This window comes from Pristiophorus japonicus, chromosome 2 (genome assembly GCF_044704955.1).
Source record: "Pristiophorus japonicus isolate sPriJap1 chromosome 2, sPriJap1.hap1, whole genome shotgun sequence".
Taxonomy (NCBI): domain Eukaryota; kingdom Metazoa; phylum Chordata; class Chondrichthyes; family Pristiophoridae; genus Pristiophorus; species Pristiophorus japonicus.
Window position 1 is genome coordinate 34,496,691 of NC_091978.1, and position 9,096 is coordinate 34,505,786.

Here is a 9,096-nt window from a genome sequence, read left to right on the forward strand (position 1 = left end):
GTAGATGAGAAATAGGATGGGGCCACGGATAGATCTTTGGGGGACACCAGAGGTAACGATGCGGGGGCAGGAACAGAAGCCGTTGCAGGTGATTCTCTGGCTACAATTAGATAGATGAGAATGGAACCAGGCAAGTGCAGTCCCACCCAGCTGGACAATGGTGGAAACCGGTTTGCAACTTGCTGCAGTCCATCTTCTGGATAGTGTACACCGCAGCCACAGGACAGCGGTGGTGGAGGGAGAGAATAAATGTTTAAGCTGGTAAAGATGGGGTTCCAATCAAGCGCACTGCTTTTTCCTGGATGGCGACGAGCTTCTTTAGTATTGGAACTACACCCATCCAGGCAGGTGGAGGGTATTCCATCACACTACTGACTTGCACCTTGTAGGTAGTAGAGATGCTTTGGGGAGTCATGAGGTGAGCCACTCACCCCAGAATACCCAGCCTTTATGTGGCTGGTCCACTTAAGTTTCTGGTTAATGGTGACAGCCAGAATGTTGATGGTGGGGTCTCAGCAATAGTAATGCCATTGACTATCGTGTGGAGATGATTACACTCTCTTGATGATTGCATTGCCTGACACGTGTGGCGCGAATGTTACTTATTACTAAGCCTGAATGTTGTCTAGGTCTTGCAGCATGTGGGCATGGACTGCTTCATTACATGAAGAATTATAAATGGAGCTGAACATTATGCATTCAGTGAAGCGCCCCACTTCTGATCTTATAATGGAGGGATGAAGCAGCTGAAGATAATTGAGCCTATGATGCTATCCCGATGATCTTCTGAAGTGATTTCCTGGGGCTTAGATGATTGGCCTTCAACAAGTACAACCATCTTCCTTTGTGCCAGGTATGACTCCAGCCACTGGAGAGTTATTTTCTCTTTCTCCCCCCGCCCCCAGGCTTTTCTGTTGACTTCAGTTTTACTAGAGCTCCTTGGTGTCACATTCTGTCAAATGCTGCCTTGATAAGGCCAGTCACTCTCATTCACCTCTGGAATCTAATTCTTGTGTCCATTCTTGGACAAGGTCTGGAGCCAAATGCTCTTGGCAGTACCCCAACTGAGCATCGGTAAGCAGGTTAGTGGCAAGTAGGTGCCGCTTAATAGGGCTGTTGACGACACCTTCCATCACTGCTGATGATTGAGAGCAAGCTGATAGGGCAGGAATTGACAGAGTTGGATTTGTCCTGCTTTTTGTGGACAGGACATACCTGGGCAATTTTCCACATTGTTGGGTACTTGCCAGTGTGGTTGCTTTACTGGAACAGCTTGGCTAGAGTGACAGTTAGTTCAGAAGCACAGGTCTACAGCACTACAGCCATGATGTTGGGTCCTGTGGCCTTTTCTCTGTGCAGTGCACTTAACCATTTCTTGATACCACGTGAAGTAATTTGGCTGAAGACTGACATCTGATGGTGAGGACCTCAGGAGGAGGCAGAGAAGGAGAATCCACTCTGCATTTCTGCATTAAGATGGTTGTGCATGCTTCAGCCATATCTTTTGCACTCCTTTGCTAGTCTTTGTCATCATTGAGGATGGGGATGTTGATAGAGCTTCTTCCACCTGTTTGGAACTAGGTTAGATATTAGGAGGTGGTTCTTTTCCTGGAGAATACTGGACATGTGAAACAGACTGTCAGTTCATGCTGTGAATGTTGATTTGTTGAATTTCTTAAAGCGAGAGCTGGATCTGTTTCTGGCTGGACCAGAGATCACCTCTTACAGGAGGTAGGTAGCGTATAACATTAATTAGGGCCAGAGTGGTCTCCTGGATTATTTTCGATCAAGTTTGTTTGGCAGGCCTCATGGATTCCCAGTTTTGAGCTGCTATAGCTGTTAATCTACCCCATTTAGCACGGTGGTCGTGCTTCACAACATGATGGAGGGTGTCCTCAGTGTGAAGATGAGTCTTGGTCTCCCCAGGAATGTGTGGTGGTCACTCCTAGTATCATCGTGGACAGATGCTTCTGTCCATGTTGCATTTACATGGACAGGTTGACTTGAAGATGAGATCAAGTATGTATTTTCCTTGTGTTGGTTCTCATCGGGGGGATTGACACCAGGGTGAAACATTTGAGAGGAGAAACAAGGTGCACAGAGGACTGGGAACCACGAATAACACTAAAGAATAGTTCAGAAATAGAGGGGGATTAGGCAGTGGGCAAATGCTAGGCAGTACGTATCTGCAAGTAGCGTGGTAAATAAGGTGGGTGAGCTGTAGGTACAAGTTGCCACATGGGACTCCTGGCATAACAGACCTGGCTCAAAGAAGTGGAGCATTGGGAGCATATTCATGGCTACAAGGTGGTCAGGAAATGTAGGGAAGGAAAAAAAGGATGGGGTGGTAGTACTGGGGTGGTAAAACTATTCTAGCACTGGAAAGTGATGATGTAGTTGAGGGGTGAAAGACCGAACCTATTTGGTTACAATTTAGGAACAAAAGAGAAGCTAATTATTACACTCCTGGATGTATACATGATATCAAGAAACAGCTGAGCACACAGGTTGCATCAAAAGCTATGGGCTTCGACAATATCCCGGCTGTTGTGCTGAAGACTTGTGCTCCAGAACTAGCCGCGCTTCTAGCCAAGCTGTTCCACTACAGTTATGACTCTGGCATCTACCCGACAATGTGGAAAACTGTCCTGGTATGTCCTGTCTACAAAAAGCAGAACAAATCCAATCTGGTCAATTAGCACCCCATCAGTCTGCTCTCAATCATCAGCAAAGCGATGGAAGGAGTTGACAGTGCTATCAAGCAGCATTTACTCACCAATAATCTGTTTCTTGTGCTCCGTTTTGGTAATGCCAGGACCACTCTGCTCCAGACCTCATTACAGTCTCGTTCCAGACATAGACAAAAGAGCTGAATTCCAGAAATAAGGTGAGCGTGACTGCTCTTGACATCAAGACAGCATTTGACCAAGTGTGGCATCAAAGAGCCCTAGTAAAATTGAAGTCAATGGGAATCTGGGGAAAGCTCTTCAGAGGCTGGAATCATACCTAGCACAAAGGACGATGGTTCCTCAGGGCAGTGTCCTAGCCCCAACACCTTTAGCTGCTTCATCACTGACCTTCCCTCCATCATAAGGTCATAAGAACCGGGAATGTTCACTGATGACTGCAATGTTCAGTTCCATTCACAACTCCTCAGATAATGAAGCCATCTATGCCTATGTGCAGCATGACCTGGCCGACATTCAGGCTTGGGCTGATAAGTGGCAAGTAACATTTGTGCCAGGCAATGGCTATCTCCAACAAGAGAGTGTCTAACCACCACCACTTGACTTTCAACAGCATTACCATCATTGAATACCCCACCGTCAACATCCTGGGATTCACCGTTGACTAGAAACTTAACTGGACCAGCCGCATAAATACTGTGGTTACAAGAGTAGGTCAGAGGCTGGGTAGTTTGCGTCAAATGTTTCACCACCTAACTTCCCCAAAGCCTTTCCACCATCTGCAAGGCACAAGTCAAAAGTGTGTTATAAGATTCTCCACTTACCTGGATGAGTGTCACTCCAACAACACTCGAGAAGCTCAAGACCACCCAGCATAATGCAGCTCGCTTGATTAGCACCCCATCCACTACTTTAAACATTTATTCCCTCCACCACTGACGCACTGTGGCTGTAGCGTGTACCATCTATAAGATCTATTGCAGCAACTCACCAAGGCTTCTTCAACAGCACCTCCCAAACCCGCGCTCTGTACCACCTGCAAAGGCAGAAGGCGCATGGGAACACCATCACCTCCAAGTGCCCCTCCAAGTCACACATGGAAGTATATCGCCATTCCTTCAATGTCACTGGGTTAAAATCCTGGAGCTCCCACCTTATCAGCATTATGGGAATACGTTTACCACAGACTCTTTCACCACATCCTTCTCGAGGGCAATTGGGGATGGACAATAAATGCTGGACATGCGATGCCCACATCCCAGCACTGAATGAAAACAAAATTATAGGCCACTAAATAGTGGGAAGGGGATAAAGGAGCAAATTTGCAGGCAAATTACAGAACTATAGAATGGCGATAATCGGGGACCTCAATCATCCCGATAAACTGGGAAAGTAAGTATACAGGACAAAAAGTGGTGGAATTCTTGAAATGTGTACAAGAGAACTTTATTGATCAGTGTGTTTTCACCCCAATGAGGAAGGAAGCATGATCTAATTCTGCAGAATGAAGTAGAGCAAGTGGAGCATTTGGGGAGAAGTGATATCATTAGACTTAGATTGTAGGAAAAATGACAAACAATCAAGCATGAAAATACTTAACAGCTTTTATTTATATTGCGCCTTTAACGTAGAAAACATCCCAATGTGCTTCACAACAGTTTTATAAGACAAAACATAAATTTATCACTGAGCCACATAAGAAGAAATTAAGGTAGATGACCAAAAGCTTGGTCAAAGAGGTAGATTTTAAGGAGCATCTTAAAGGAGGATAGAGAGGCAGAGAGGTTTAGGGAAGGAGTTCCAGAGCTTGGGGCCCAGGCAGCTGAAGGCATAGCCACCGATGATTGAGCAGTTATAATCAGTGAGGTTCATGAGGGCAGATTTTGAGGAACGCTGACATCTCATGAGGTTGGGAGGCTGAAAGAGATTACAGAGATAGGGGGAGGCAAGGCAATGGAGGGATTTGTAAACCAGGGTGAAAATTTTGAAATCGAGGCGTTATGTTACCGGGAGCCAATGTAGGTCAGCGAGCACAGGGATGATGGGTGATCGGGACACATTCCCGTAAGTGGGAAAGGAAGTACATTCAAAGCTAGAGCTTCCTGGATGACTAAAAATATATTGCATGATTTTCCGGGGTGGTAGCACACGCGATCTGTGGCAGGTCGGGTGGGAAAGTTTGTTATTTTCAACAGCGGGTCAGGAACCCACTGTCATCCAGCTCACACGCATCTTTCCCGCAGATGCATCTGTCATCGCGGAGTTGACCCGACGACATGGTACTGGAACGTTAATGCTGTTTCTCTCTCCGCAAATGTTGCCTGACCTGAGTATTTCCAGCATTTGCTGCTTTTATTTCAGATTCCAGTATCTGCAGTATTTTGCTTTTGTGAAGAAGAATCGATGTGTTGAAAATCTATTTGATAAATGTACAGATAAGGAAAGGAAAATAAATAATGAGAATACAAATTAGGTGGCAGCACACAATAGTGGGATCTGGATAAATTGATGGATAGGTTTTGGTGAGCTAACAGTGAAATGCTGTGTAAGTTCTGATGGGAATCCCTGGCCAAAGACCGCCGAATGGAGGAAGAGCATCCGGGAGGGCGCTGAGCACCTCGGGTCTCGTCACCAAGAGCATGCAGAAAACAAGCGCAGGCAGCGGAAGGAGCGTGCGGCAAGCCAAACTCCCCACCCACCCTTTCCTTCAACCATTGTCTGTCCCACCTGTGACAGAGACCATAATTCCCATATTGAACTGTACAGTCACCTGAGAACTCACTTTTAGAGCGGAAGCAAGTCTTCCTGCCGAGCGGCAGTCGGCGAGAGGCGGGAGCAGCGTGGTGAGGCCTATAAAAGGCCCAGCGGGTGTTCCACAGGCAGCGGCAGTCGGGGAGAGGCGGGAGCAGCGGTGTGAGGCCTATAAAAGGCCCAGCTTGTGCAGCTCCAGCCGGGAGAAAAAGCAGAAAAGAAGTAGAGAGGAATCAAAGGGTGACGTCACAGCCAAAGGGGTAAGTGATTGGCTGGTGATTGGTAAGTAGTTTTTCTCTTTTTTTATATCAGTAAGTAACCTGTTAACAGTGTTGTCACCAATTTAAGTGTATCTAAGGGTTAAGTCAGGGCAGGAGAGCTCGGTCATGTGATATGCTCCTCCTGTACCATGTGGGAACTCAGGGACACTTCCGGTGTCCCTGACGACTACGTGTGCGGGAAGTGTATCTACCTCCAGCTCCTGACGGACCGCGTTGCGGAATTGGAGCTAAGGGTGGATTCACTCTGGAGCATCCACGATGCTGAGAATGACGTGAGTAGCACGTGTAGCGAGTTGGTCTTACCGCAGGAGAAGGGTCCACAGCCAGCTAGGGAATGGAAGACCAGCAGGAAGAGTACTGCAAGGAAAGTAGTTCAGGGGTGCCTGCACTGCTTTGAGTGCTGTTGAGGGGGATGACTCATCAGGGGCGGGCAGCAGCAGCCAAGTTCATGGCGCCATGGCTGGTTCTGTTGCAAAGGAGGGCAGGAAAAAGAGTGGGAGAGTGATAGTGATAGGGGATTCAATTGTAAGGGGAATAGATAGGCGTTTCTGCGGCCGCAACCGAGACTCCAGGATGGTATGTTGCCTCCCTGGTGCAAGGGTCAAGGATGTCTTGGAGGGGGAGGGTGAACAGCCAGTTGTTGTGGTGCATATAGGTACCAACGCTATAGGTAAAAAGCGGGAAGAGGTCCTACAAGCTGAACTTAGGGAGCTAGGAGTTAAATTAAAAAGTAGGACCTCTCAGAATTGCTACCAGTGCCACGGAATCTATATGGGTAGAGCTGCTGAACACCAAAGGGCAAAAAACGTTAGTGGGAGTTGTGTACAGACCTCCAAACAGTAGTAGCGATGTTGGGGAGGGCATCAAACAGGAAATTAGGGGTGCATGCAATAAAGGTGCAGCAGTTATAATGGGTGACTTTAATATGCACATAGATTGGGCTAACCAAACTGGAAGCAATATGGTGGAGGAGGATTTCCTGGAGTGCATAAGGGATGGTTTTCTAGACCAATATGTCGAGGAACCAACTAGGGGGGAGGCCATCTTAGACTGGGTGTTGTGTAATGAGAGAGGATTAATTAGCAATTTCATTGTGCGAGGCCCTTTGGGGAAGAGTGACCATAATATGGTGGAATTCTGCATTAGGATGGAGAATGAAACAGTTAATTCAGAGACCCTGATCCAGAACTTAAAGAAGGGTAACTTTGAAGGTATGAGGCGTGAATTGGCTAGGATAGATTGGCGAATGATACTTAAGGGGTTGACTGTGGATGGGCAATGGCAGACATTTAGAGACCACATGGATGAACTACAACAATTGTACATTCCTGTTTGGCGTAAAAATAAAAAAGGGAAGATGGCTCAACCGTGGCTATCAAGGGAAATCAGGGATAGTATTAAAGCCAAGGAAGTGGCATACAAATTGGCCAGAAATAGCAGCAAACCCGGGGACTGGGAGAAATTTAGAACTCAGCAGAGGAGGACAAAGGGTTTGATTAGGGCAGGGAAAATGGAGTACGAGAAGAAGCTTGCAGGGAACATTAAGACGGATTGCAAAAGTTGCTATAGATATGTAAAGAGAAAAAGGTTAGTAAGGACAAACGTAGGTCCCCTGCAGTCAGAATCAGGGGAAGTCACAACGGGGAACAAAAAAATGGCAGACCAATTGAACAAGTACTTTGGTTCGGTATTCACTAAGGAGAACACAAACAACCTTCCGGATATAAAAGGGGTCAGAGGGTCTAGTAAGGAGGAGGAACTGAGGGAAATCTTTATTAGTCAGGAAATTGTGTTGGGGAAATTGATGGGATTGAAGGCCGATAAATCCCCAGGGCCTGATGGACTGCATCCCAGAGTACTTAAGGAGGTGGCCTTGGAAATAGCGGATGCGTTGACAGTCATTTTCCAACATTCCATTGACTCTGGATCAGTTCCTATCGAGTGGAGGGTAGCCAATGTAACTCCACTTTTAAAAAAAGGAGGGAGAGAGAAAACGGAATTATAGACCGGTCAGCCTGACCTCAGTCGTGGGTAAAATGATGGAATCAATTATTAAGGATGTCATAGCAGCGCATTTGGAAAGAGGTGACATGATAGGTCCAAGTCAGCATGGATTTGTGAAAGGGAAATCATGCTTGACAAATCTTCTGGAATTTTTTGAGGATGTTTCCAGTAGAGTGGGCAAGGGAGAACCAGTTGATGTGGTATATTTGGACTTTCAGAAGGCTTTCGACATGGTCCCACACAAGAGATTAATGTGCAAAGTTAAAGCACATGGGATTGGGGGTAGTGTGCTGACATGGATTGAGAACTGGTTGTCAGACAGGAAGCAAAGAGTAGGAGTAAATGGGTACTTTTCAGAATGGCAGGCAGTGACTAGTGGGGTACCGCAAGGTTCTGTGCTGGGGCCCCAGCTGTTTACACTGTACATTAATGATTTAGACAAGGGGATTAAATGTATCTCCAAATTTGCGGATGACACTAAGTTGGGTGGCAGTGTGAGCTGCGAGGAGGATGCTATGAGGCTGCAGAGTGACTTGGATAGGTTAGGTGAGTGGGCAAATGCATGGCAGATCAAGTATAATGTGGATAAATGTGAGGTTATGGTACATCAGTCATTGAAGGTGTCATGTTACATCAGTCATTGAAGGTTGGCATGCAGGTACAGCAGGCGGTTAACATAGAAACATAGAAACATAGAAAATAGGTGCAGGAGCAGGCCATTCAGCCCTTCTAGCCTGCACCGCCATTCAATGAGTTCATGGCTGAACATGAAACTTCAGTACCCCCTTCCTGCTTTCTCGCCATAACCCTTGATCCCCCGAGTAGTAAGGACTTCATCTAACTCCCTTTTGAATATATTTAGTGAATTGGCCTCAACTACTTTCTGTGGCAGAGAATTCCACAGGTTCACCACTCTCTGGGTGAAGAAGTTTCTCCTCATCTCGGTCCTAAATGGCTTACCCCTTATCCTCAGACTGTGACCCCTGGTTCTGGACTTCCCCAACATTGGGAACATTCTTCCTGCATCTAACCTGTCTAAACCCGTCAGAATTTTAAACGTTTCTATGAGGTCTCCTCTCATTCTTCTGAACTCCAGTGAATACAAGCCCAGTTGATCCAGTCTTTCTTGATAGGTCAGTCCCGCCATCCCGGGAATCAGTCTGGTGAATCTTCGCTGCACTCCCTCAATAGCAAGAATGTCCTTCCTCAAGTTAGGAGACCAAAACTGTACACAATACTCCAGGTGTGGCCTCACCAAGGCCCTGTACAACTGTAGCAACACCTCCCTGCCCCTGTATTCAAATCCCCTCGCTATGAAGGCCAACATGCCATTTGCTTTCTTAACCGCCTGCTGTACCTGCATGCTAACCTTC